Raw genomic sequence first — 11782 nt, forward strand, 5'->3', positions numbered from 1 at the left:
AGTATTTGTCAAGTCAGAATATATAAGGCATTCCAGCCTAGCTCCATTTTTTCGAGGGGTCAATTTCGAAATGAAATCCGTTACGGTACGTAAAATTGCCGTGACGTCACGGCCGCCATCATGGACCAGGGACCTTGATCGGCTCCGCTGTCTCCTCGGTAATATTTATCGTATTTTGCAGTGTTTTCCTGGTGTTTCCACGTCTTTCTAGACTCAGACGTGTAGATAAGACTAGAATGAGTAAGAAAATAAGAGAAAAAGAGGAGGAAAATGAAGGGAGAAGGAATAGAGGAGGTGGTAAGACAGGAAAATGCTAAGAAAACAATATTTAGGTTAATTTTCCCTGCTGCCCTGTCTGTCTTTGTAGTATTTGTCTTCCTTGACAGTGCTTTCAGTGTATTTGGTGTGTTTAGGGGGTGTTGGAGTGTGTCTGGAGGTGTTTATGGGGTGTTGGAGTGTGTGTTGATGGGATGTGGTGATGTTTGAGTCAATATTTAGCGTTCCTGGTGCGTTTTGGGGTGTCTTAGGCTTGTTTAGGAGTGCTTTAAGTGTGTTTTGGACTGTTTGCAATGTTTTGAGATGTTTCGAGTGTATTTTGGGATGTTATGGATGAGTTTGGGTGTGTTGTGTGGATACGGGTGAGTTGTGGCCGCGTTTGTGGGTATTTTTGGGTATTCTAGGTCAGTCTGGGTGTGTTTTGGGGTGTATTGAGTGTGTTTTGGGCCGTTTTCAGTGTTTTGGAATGTTTTAAGTGTGTTTTGGGATGTTATGGATGAGTTTGAGTGTGTTTTGGGTTGGTACGGTGTGTTTTGGATGCGTTTTAAGTCAATTTGGGTGAGTTTTGGAGTATTTTAAGTGTGTTTGGGCATATTTTGGTGCCTTTTCGATGTGTTTAGGATGTTTTGTGTGCGTTTAGGAATGTTCTGGATATGTTTAAGGTGTTTTAAGGTGTTTTAGTGTGGTTGGAGTTGCTTTTGAGGTGTTTTGGTTATGTTATAGGCATGTTGCAGATAAGTACTGGGTCTTTGAGGGTAGAAGTGGTGTGCTTGAGGTAAAATAAAAGGTTCTGGAGTGTTTAAGGGGGGACTGTGATAGTAGAAGCGTGTCAGGGGTGTTATAGCGTGTGTTGTGATGTATGAAGCTTCTAGATGCACGTGTGTGGGATGTCTGGGTCTTTACGAGGTGTTGTGGTGTTGAAGTCCTAGCAGGGGAAGGTACTGGAGGTTGTAGTGATGGGTAGAGGGTAAAAACAGAGGTACACTTTAGGTTAGGTAAGGTTAAGTGTTCATTGGTGTTGATTCAGTAATACGATCTTTTTTTCTTTTAAGATACAAATGTAGAGGGACGAAATAGGGAAGCAGGAAGACCACCACCACCACCACCACCATCACCACCAGCAGTGTGGAAGAAAGTTTAGGCAAGCGAAGAAAGTTGGAAAATTAATAATTAAACGCTTGCTGTCTTTTATTATCTTGAGTATAAAGTGGTTATATGACAATCTCTCTCTCTCTCTCTCTCTCTCTCTCTCTCTCTCTCTCTCTCTCTCTCTCTCTCTCTCTCTCTCAGCTTTGTATTAGTTACCCGTTGACAGAAGTGACAGCCGCGTTTTCTCTTGTCAGATGTAAACAAAGCGGTAGTTTCCTTCCAGCTGGTGATAAAACTCTTTCTCGCTCTTCCTCACTCTCCCACGTCACGGAAGCAGTGTGTGTGTGTGTGTGTGTGTGTGTGTGTGAAGAAGAAAACGTTATATTATATCTACGTGTTTAAAAGTTTCCTTCATTTAAGTCCAAAGAGGCTGGCTGGCTGATGCTAAGGAAGGAAGAAAGGGGTGGTGTTTAGGGGTCTGGGATGGAAAGCGAGTGATGTGTTTTGTAGCCTTCAGATAAAAAATATTAACAAAGTTTACACAGTGGGAAAATTTTGGTGGTGAGAGAGAAAATGACTAAAATATTACCTCAAATTTAACCAAACGTGGTGGAGCTTCACACTCCTCAGCTGACCCTAATCAAACCAAGCCTAACCCAAAGAAGCCTACCCTAACTTGTGTCTGGTGCTTCCTCCTCCCCAAGACTGGCTATCTCGTGTCTTAATCCCAAGCTGGCCTAACCAAACTTTACCTAACCTAACCTAAGCAATTCTAACCTAGCCAAACCTTACCTAAGCAAGCCTAACCTAGCCAAGCCTTACCTAACCTAACCTAACCTAACCTAACCTAACCTAGCCAAACCTTACCTAAGCAAGCCTAACCTAGCCAAGCCTTACCTAACCTAACCTAACCTCACCTAACCTAACCTTAAGAAACCTAGCCAAACCTAACATAACCTAGCCTAACCAAACCTAACCTAACCTACATCCTCTTCCCACTGCCCCACTTAACCAAACCTAATGTAACTTTCAGAGCAACGGCAACCCTCCGATCCGGCAAGCAAGTTGGCGGCAGCGATGGTGGTGGCGGCGGCAGTGGTGGTGAGGTGGACGGCAGGGACAGAGGGGCAGTACAGGCTGCGGACATCAAGGAGAAGGTGAGCAGGGTGTTGTGTTGGTGTGTGTTGGTGTGTGTTGCTAAGCTGAGATGCAATATTTGTCACTCAACACTCGTGCAACACTGCCTCCATGCACAAGTGTGTCGGGAAAATGATTTAAAGTCGTAAAAATGTTCTTGTTTTACTTTATTTATTTATTTATTTATTTTGTTTTATTTTTTGTATATATAGGAGGGACACTGGTCAAAGGGAACTAAGTACAATAAGAAAAAAAATACTGAGAAAAAATAAAAGATAAAAAAGACCTCACTTAACCTAACCTAACCTAACATAAGCTAACTTAACCTAACATAACTTAGCCTAACCTCTTTTAACCTAACATAACTTAACCTAACTTAACATAACCTAACCTAACCTAACTTAACCTAACCTCTTTTAACCTAACCTCTTTTAACCTAACCTAACCTAACTTAACTTAACCTAACCTAACTTAACCTAACCTCACTTAACCTCACTTAACCTAACCTAACGTAACTTAACCTAACCTAACCTAACCTAACCTCACTTAACCTAACCTAACCTAACCTCACTTAACCTAACGTAACCTAACCTAACCTAACACCCACAGAGGAACGCACGGACAAGCAAGGTGTTATTCGGCAGTCTGATCCTGGACCTGCTCGGCTTGAAGGTGGTGCTGCCTGTGTCTCCTGCTCTCCTCGACTGTTACTCCAAGCACAACACCAGCGGCTTGTATTCCTCTCAGCTCTCCTGTGTGACTTATTACCAGCATATCATCGGTTTCGCTGCGAGGTTCCATTCTGTCTTGTTTGGTAATTAAGTGGGTTTGTTGTGTTTTGTATTGGTTTATATATTTTTAGCTTGTTTTTATTATTATTTTTTCAATTTTTTTATCCTATTATCTATTTATTTATTTTTTGTTTGTTTGTTTGTTTACAGGGTGTGTGTGTGTTTGTTTGTGTTCCTGCTGTTCAATATTGCAGCTTGTTTTTTTTATTATTGTTATTTTGTGTTTTATTCTATTTCAGTGTTCTGAGGGAGTCTTCAGGTGTTTTTGGGGTGTTTTGGGGTGTTTTTGGAGTGTTTTGGGGTGTTTTTGGTGTGTTGTGAAGTGTTTTGATGTGTTTTGGGGTGGTTAAGGGGTGTTTTGAAGTGTTTTGTGGTTTTGTGGAGGTGTTTTGGGATTTTTGGTGTGTTTTAAAGTGTTTTGGGATGTTTTTGGAATGTTTTGATGTGTTTTGAGATGTTTAGGAGTATTTTTGGAGTATTTTGGTGTGTTTTTGGAGTGTTTTGGGATGTGTTTGTAGTGTTTTGGGGTGTTTTGGGGTATTTTGAAGGTGTTTTGGTGTGTTTTTGGAATGTTTTGGGGTATTTTGGGATGTTTTGGTGTGTTTTGGGTTATTTTGAGAGTGTTTTGGTGTGTTTTTGGAGTGTTTTGGAGTATTTTGAGGGTGTTTAAAGGTGTTGTGGTAGTTTAAAATATATTGTTAGTTTACTTTTTTTTAATTTTTTATTTTCTTATGCATTATTTTATTTCTTATTTATATTGTGGTGTGTTGTCGGTGTGTCCTAACCTAACCTAACCAGCCTACCCTCTCCTAACCTCTCCTCAACCCACAGGCACTGATTGGCGTGACATTCAGCATAGGCTTCACCGTCGGGCACACTGCGGGGGCTGCGTTGTCCCGCTGGGGAAGTACTGGGTGGTTCGCGGCCTTGGCTGTCTACGCACGCACTCTCACTGTGGCTAACATAATATTCTTTGCTGTCTTCTTCCAGGAATCGCTGCCTGAGGTGTGTGTGTGTGTGTGTGTGTCTCATTTTTTTTTTTTTTTATGTATATTTTTTTTGTTTTTGTATAATTTTTGCTTATTTTTTTTTTCCTTTCATTTTTTCTTTCTTTGCTTATTTTGTAATTTGTTTGTATTTCCTTGTGTCTCTGAATGTTGTTAAAGAGAGGTGCATTGTGAGTAAAGCATCATTTTCTCTTTCCTTTCCTCATTTCTTTACTTTTCCCTCTTATTCCTTCCTTTCTGTCATCATTACAAACCCTTTCTATTCATTACAAACCCTTTCTCTCATTTTCCTTACCATAAACCATCAAAACATCTTAACAATCTCATTTAAATCACTTTTCTTTTCATTATCATCTGTTTGTTTACATTCTCTTGCTTTCTTTCACTTATTAATTCATTACACTCCTGTTTGTGTGTTTAGGAATGTTTTGAGATATTTTGCGGTGTTTTGGAGGTGGTTTGGGGTGTTTTTTCAAGTGTTTTGAGGTAAATTGTCTGTTTTTGGGTATATTTGTCTGTTTTTGTCTGTTTTTTGGGTATTATTGGGGTTTTGGAGGTGTTTTTGGGGGTTTTTGCAAGTGTTTTGAGGTAAATTGTCTTTTTTGGGTATTTTTTGGGTTTTGGAGATGTTTTGTGGGTGTTTTTGCAAGTGTTTTGAGGTAAATTGTCTTTTTTGGGTATTATTGGGGTTTTGGAGGTGTTTTTTCAAGTGTTTTGAGGTAAATTGTCTTTTTTTGGGTATTATTGGGGTTTTGGAGGTGTTTTGGGGGTGTTTTTTCAAGTGTTTTGAGGTAAATTGTCTGTTTTTGGGTGTTTAATGGTGTTTTGGGAGTGTTTTGCAAGTTTTTGAGGTAAATAGTGTGTTTTGGGGTATTTAATGGTGTTTTGAGAGTGTTTTGCAAGTGTTTTGAGGTAAATAGTGTGTTTTGGGGTGTTTAATTTTGTTTTGGGAGTGTTTTGCAAGTGTTTTGAGGTAAATAGTTTGTTTTGGGGTGTTTAATGGTGTCTTGGTGGTGTTTCAGGGTTATATAGGGGTGTTTGGGGGTGATCTAGGGTAAGTAGTGTTATCAAGGCTGTAGTGGAAGTTACTGTGGGTTCTCAAAGGGTGTTTCCATGGTGATTCACTTGTATTTTATCCCTTGTACAGTAAAACTCCCTTTCCCTGAGTTGGCAACACTGTTTGTTTACGTTCGCTGTTGTCTCGTCGTGTGTGAGTCAGATTTGTGTCTTGTTCTTCCACCGCAGGGCAGAAGGAGGAGGGACATCGGTGCCAGTTTGACCGAGGCTTGGGAGGTGATCAATCCTAGGGCTCTGTTCTCCGTCAGCTGTGTCAAGGGCCTGGGCAGAGAAGGTGTGTGTGTGTGTGTGTTTGTATGTTCAGTATTGTGTGTTTGTTCGTGTTTGTAGTATTGTGTGTGTGTGTGTGTGTGTGTGTGTATACTAGCAAATATTCCCTTATGTTTACTCCTGAAACACACACACACACACACACACACACACACACACACACACACACACCACCTCCCGTTCCTCCTCCTCCTCCTCTCCCTTCATTCATACACACACACACACACACACACACACACACACACACACACACACACACACACACACACACACACACACACACACACACACACACACACACACACACACACCACCTCCTGTTCCTCCTCCTCTCCCTTCATTCATACACACACACACACACACACACACACACACACACACACACACACACACACACACACACACACACACACACACACACACACACACACACACACACACACACACTACCTCCCGTTCCTCCTCCTCCTCCTCTCCCTTCATTCATAAACATCTGTCTTTCTCTCTCTCTGTAGAACGCATGAAATTAATACAACTTAGCCGAGTTTACTTCCTCTACCTGTTCCTGTATTCCAGCCTGGAGTTAACGCTGATCTTCGCGACCCACCACAAGCATAGTTACGACTCGTTGGCGCAGGACCGCAAGTTTTCCTTCCTGGGCCTGGTCATGGCAATTACATAGAGAGGGTTTATGCGAAGTGTTAAGACTGGAACTGAAAAAGCAACTGCCAATTAGGTATGGTGTGTTCTGGGGTTTGTGTGTGTGTGTGTGTTGGAGAGGGTTTGTGTGTGTGTGTGGCCAGGAAAGGGTTGCCTGTGTGTGTGTTTTCAAGGGTGTTTTCATGGTTCGAGTTTAACAGGGTGTAGTGGAAGTTACTGAGGTTTTCAAGGGTGTTTTTCATGGTTCTTGTTTAACAGGGTGTAGTGGAAGTTACTGGGGTTTTCAAGGGTGTTTTCATGGTTTTTGTTTAACAGGGTGTAGTGGAAGTTACTGGGGTTTTCAAGGGTGTTTTCATGGTTCTAGTCTAACAGGCTGTAGTGCAAGTTACTGGGGTTTTCAAGGATGTTTTCATGGTTCTAGTTTAATGGGCTGTAGTGGAAGTTACTGAGGTTTACAAAGTATATTTTCAAATCTATATTTTTACTGTGTAGAATTACAATATAAAACAACAGGATTTATCAGTAACAGTTTAAGTAACAATTAGTTTAAGATCATATTATTTTCTTTTCCTTGCATTTAATCATTGTATGCCTGTATCTAATTCATGTTGGTTTCACAGGCACACACCTACATTGTGATGCAGCTCCTTGGAGGTGGAGAGCTGGCTGCCTCAGAGGATCAGGAAACACGAGAGGTTCACAGAGGCTCGCCTCGGGCTTTGGTCGTCGTGAGGAACCTGGTGTCAGCAGTTCACTACTTGCACAGGAAAAGCATCAGTGTTCACGGAGACCTAAAGCCAGACAGGGGTGAAAAGGGTTGGTGTTGAGGATAGACAGAAAAGAAAAGAAAAGAAAGGAAAGGTAAAAAAAGGAAGTTTTTTTGCATTGATTTTCCATCTGCTTATTTTAAAGAATTTATTGCACGGAATATTATTGATCTCCATCATTTGTATGGCCTTTATAATAAAAAGTATGAATTTATTCCATTCAGATATTATCCTTCTCCGAGGCCATTCTAATCTAAACATCTTTTCACGGAATCTCTTGTTCAAGGATTCTTCTGAAGATTCAGTTATTAAGATTGTGGATTTTGGGTTTGCACATTTGATGCCTGACAAGGAAAAGGATGGCAGCACGAAGACACCGTGCTTCACTGTTCACTATGCAGCGCCAGAAGTGTTGCTGCAAGCTGTGCAGAAGGGAGCAAATGGTACCGCTTGAACATTCATGCACTGGTTGAGTATCTTGTGTGTAATTTTATGATGAAAGGTTTTTAATGCAGGGACGGACAGTTGTTTATAGGCATTTTTACATTATTTTTAGTGTACAACCATCCAAAAGGCATTTAGCTCAGTGTTACTGCAACAACCACACAGTACTGAATGTAGGGTTTCCTGTTTCATTAGAGATTTCTCTGCAGTGGTGTTTTCAATACAAGGAGTGTTTTCTATAGTTATTTTCTTTATTTTGAGGGCTTGCTATAATATCCTGCACAACTCTAAAAATACATCAAATTAACCTCCCACCAAAGCACAATACAGACACTTCCATTGGCTGTAACATTACTGCTAATACTGCAACATTCTTCCTGAGGGGAACCACACACATTAACAATAACACATGTTACAAAAAACTACACCAAACATATTAAGCTCAACATTTTTGTATAATAATTTTTAGAAACATGAATGACCAAAAATGGTTCTAGGATAAAAGAGGAAAAAAATGACAGAACACTACAGCATAACAGTACAAATGGCAGGTGTGTCTCTTTTCTCTTATTCCTTATTTGCAAGGATTAAAGCTGTTACCTTCTTGTTACACAAGAAGTGGGACGGTACAGTTCGCTAAGCTGCCGGTACACGTAGGATGGTGCAGTACCTCGACTGAAATAAAAGAGATTTAAATGGTCAGCAGCCATTATTTAAAGCTAAGTGAGTAGATGTGCAAGATAAACAGGGTACAGTAAAATCCCTCTTATCCGGCATCAACAGGACCGCCGACGTGCCGGATACTTGAATAGAAGTGAAATTATGTCCACATAATTTCATATGTCCACATAATACAGAGGGATTTTACTGTATAATAAATTGAGTAAGTTGTTTATCTCACTCATAAGTAAAACATAAAGGCCTTTCATTTGATGCATTTAGGATCAGAAGTTTTACTGGGAGATGAAGTACAGTGCTAAATAACAGTTTGTGCATAAAGCTGACAAATACTGATGTCTCCTGAGGTCAGCCCAGGCCCAACAAGGAAAGCAAATGAAAAAATTAAATGAACCCCCAACATCACACCTTGAAAGGACCACACAGTCATATGAACAACACAAACTCACTTGTTAGTTATCAAACTGGTGACATTTTCTGGAGGAACGTAATCTAGCTGAGTCAGCGCAGTATTTACAGACGGCCAAAACTTTGTTCCCTCTGGGATAATAGAAGTGGTGGTTTGGTGGCTTATTTCTTCACAGCCCATCAAGCTAAATTTGTATGTGGGAGTGCACACATACAGCTGAAAATGAAGATTTGTGACAATAAGCAAAATGCACAATTCATGCCATGATTTTCAATATTATATAGGTACTGATCTGATAGTATCTAGCTCCACATGAGACAACAACAGGTTGAGGTTTGAGAAAGGACCATCCAACACTCAACACGAGGAATGTATATCCACCTACATGAAATAAACATGTGGAAAAGGAATGTATCAAAAACTGGAATCAAGAATTTCTGTGAGAATAAAATGGTATGTACTTTTGTGATACCTTCCCTGTTCAATTTGCAACAGTAAATATGTTTCAAATACTGCCCCACTGAAAGAGGTATCAGGATAATGACTAACAAATAAAACTTACTGGAACAGAATAAAACTTTGGTGGTGAGGCAAGAGAGGCTGCACCAACAAAGGTCTCAATGCCTCCGTTGGTCACCACCGTCTCGGTGCCAACGATGACCTTTGATGACCTTGTTGACACGTGACATGATGGGGAACACTGCAGAGTCTTGAATTAATGTTGTCTCAATTCCAGCAGTACATAAAGCTTTTGCCACTGGGTGACCCTGCACAAGTAAAAGATGTATTGAGAACATAAGAACATAATAAAATAAAGGAAGCTGCAAGAAGCCATCACCCCTACATGTGGCAGTCCCTGTGTTATGTATTGTGCACATCAGACACGATGACGTGAAAGAGACGCATAAAACACCTTACATCATATTTAGGGGCACGTTCGGCAACAATAACGTGGAATTTCCTTTGTGTGGCTGCCTTGGTCAGGAAGGCCAAGACCAGTGGACACATTGCACACGTCACAATGACCTCATCATTGTGAATCTTGCTTACACCTTGGGCAGCTATCAATTCTTGGCTGAAATAAAAGGAATCAATATAATACTGGTAACAAACAATGTCAATGTCCCAAATGTCAGTGTAATCTTTACTCTACCTTTGTTCAACCTCAGCTTTCTGTTCACCAATGGCCTCAAGTACTCTGTCCTGCAGCTCTGGAATAACCTCCGTGCATTTTGGGAGATCTCCACATGCAGGGTGAGTCTACTAGCATGGACTGTGAGAGGCTTGGGTACTCCACACCTTGCTTCTCTCCACGTGGTGTGTTGTGTTCGTCAATTACTATCTGCGTGAAGAAGAAAAATAACTTAAATAAATAAATGAGATACACACACACACACACACACGAGGGCAGACAGGCAAAATATGGAGAGAGAGAGAGAGAGAGAGGCTGTACTTAAGCAATTATATCTTTCCATACCACACACACACACACACACGCACACGAACGTTTCCCTAAGGGCGTTACATCACTGTGGAAAAATAACTTAAATAAATAAATGAGATACACACACACACACACACGAGGGCAGACAAGCAAAATACGTAGAGAGAGAGAGAGAGAGAGAGAGAGAGAGAGAGAGAGAGAGAGAGAGAGAGAGAGAGAGAGAGGCTGTACTTAAGCAATTATATCTTTCCATACCACACACACACACACACACACGCACACGAACGTTTCCCTAAGGGCTCTCCTTGACACACAGAGAAAGGCTGGTAATTCTCTGTTGATCATTAGCTACAGTATGGAAGCCTCTGTTATACTTGGATATCTCTGTGAAGTATTGTTGTTTTTTAACGTCAAATGGTAAATACTTAATAATGATAAGCTGAGATATAACACAGTATTAAGCCAAGCCTTCAATTCACACAAGCTTTTCAATGATTTCACATTACGCCACACAAGGGACGAGACATTGCAGTGCAAGCCCCGCCAGGACAAGTTTGAATTTGGCGCTTCAATCAGTAACATCTAGATACTTTGACAATTACAGTTATAATGGCCTGAGATTTATTTCTACACGCTTATAATTCTTTATATTTAATTTTCTATTAGTTTAGTATAATATAAAAGAAGTTGGTGCTTGTTATTGAAAGCTAAAAGTGTCTTGTGGATAGGTTTGCCTGCGTACTGTGCGGAGCAGGCTGGGACAGACCACACAACCAGACGTCAGACACAAGGCACTAGGTTAAAAGGGTGCCATAAACTGCTGCTTTATTTAACGTATTTTGGCAGAACAAGACAGTGACAGGGGCCGTGGTGGGTGCCTGCGTGTGCTGGTGCAAGCTTGGTGCCTGCCGGGAGGTGCCTGCAGTGCCACAAGGGATAATATTGGTAAGAAACCGGCCCACCACTTGTCCAGCCAGCTAATTTGCACAGTGTGATGTAACAGGCGGTAACTGTGATAGTGTTGTTACGTGTCACCCACAACAACAACACAGGGCTGTCAGGTCAGTGGTTAACCTTACTGTTTATTGTTGAGCCTCGTATTTCATGTTTTTGCACCTGGTTAGGAATATATTGACGTGACCCAGCATTCCACGGTGCCACAAGCGCTCCAAGCCTCCACCACAAAACTCTTACTAATTAACCATGACAGGAATTATAAAAACGTCAAAAAAATACACTTATCTAATGTTATCAGCTGAGGTGGAGGCAGCCTTCCCCATTTGTCCGCCAATATCTGCTTCATTTGTCACTTATTGTAAGCCTAACACGTCACTAAGTGGAGCCACATAACTAGGCTTTCATATCCGCTAGCTAGATATATCTGCCATTGCCTCATTTAGTTACGATGGAAGAATAACAGGCAAAATAGCGGCCGTTCTCTCCACTGACAAGGGCCGCCATGATGCCTGGCTACCTCTGCCAACCTGCTTCATCCTGTGGGTTCCAATATTTTTTTATTTTTTTCTTAACTTCTTTATTCTGCTGGTATAGCATGTTTTTTATGGTTTATAAAAATAATTATTTGCTTTAGAAGTATTTTCGTGGCTTGTGTTGAGTTGTGTTGAATTTTGTGTTGCTTGCCGAAAATGCGGGGTGTTTTTTTAGCAGTATTTTGACAAACTTGATTTTTTATTTCACGTTCTAACTACGTCTTTTGTATTTCTAAAAATTGC

The 11782-nt window shown here is 40.9% G+C and overlaps 1 protein-coding gene and 1 long non-coding RNA gene across 6 annotated transcripts in view; one reads left to right on the plus strand and one right to left on the minus strand.

The window, feature by feature from the left end:
• The window catches only part of LOC135094420 (sterol O-acyltransferase 1-like), a 34742-nt gene extending 27454 nt beyond the window's left edge, over positions 1–7288 (plus strand). For 2 of the 5 annotated variants that reach the window (XM_063994496.1, XM_063994500.1), the window contains exons 14-19: positions 1329–2522; positions 3112–3316; positions 4125–4298; positions 5546–5651; positions 6224–6383; positions 6928–7288. The gene's annotated coding sequence lies outside the window, so the exon portion shown is untranslated. The remainder of the gene's footprint in view (positions 1–1328; positions 2523–3111; positions 3317–4124; positions 4299–5545; positions 5652–6223; positions 6384–6927) is intronic. The other 3 variants (XM_063994497.1, XM_063994498.1, XM_063994499.1) reach the window with 3 other exon arrangements.
• A 1358-nt stretch (positions 7289–8646) lies between these two features.
• On the minus strand, positions 8647–10994 carry LOC135094441 (uncharacterized). The gene is made up of 4 exons (XR_010263813.1): positions 9759–10994; positions 9524–9680; positions 9168–9372; positions 8647–8821 (listed from the first exon to the last, which is right to left on the minus strand). It is a non-coding gene; the product is annotated as an uncharacterized LOC135094441 (long non-coding RNA).
• Positions 10995–11782: the final 788 nt, after the last annotated feature.

The sequence above is a fragment of the Scylla paramamosain genome, chromosome 45 (assembly GCF_035594125.1).
Source record: "Scylla paramamosain isolate STU-SP2022 chromosome 45, ASM3559412v1, whole genome shotgun sequence".
Lineage (NCBI taxonomy): Eukaryota > Metazoa > Arthropoda > Malacostraca > Decapoda > Portunidae > Scylla > Scylla paramamosain.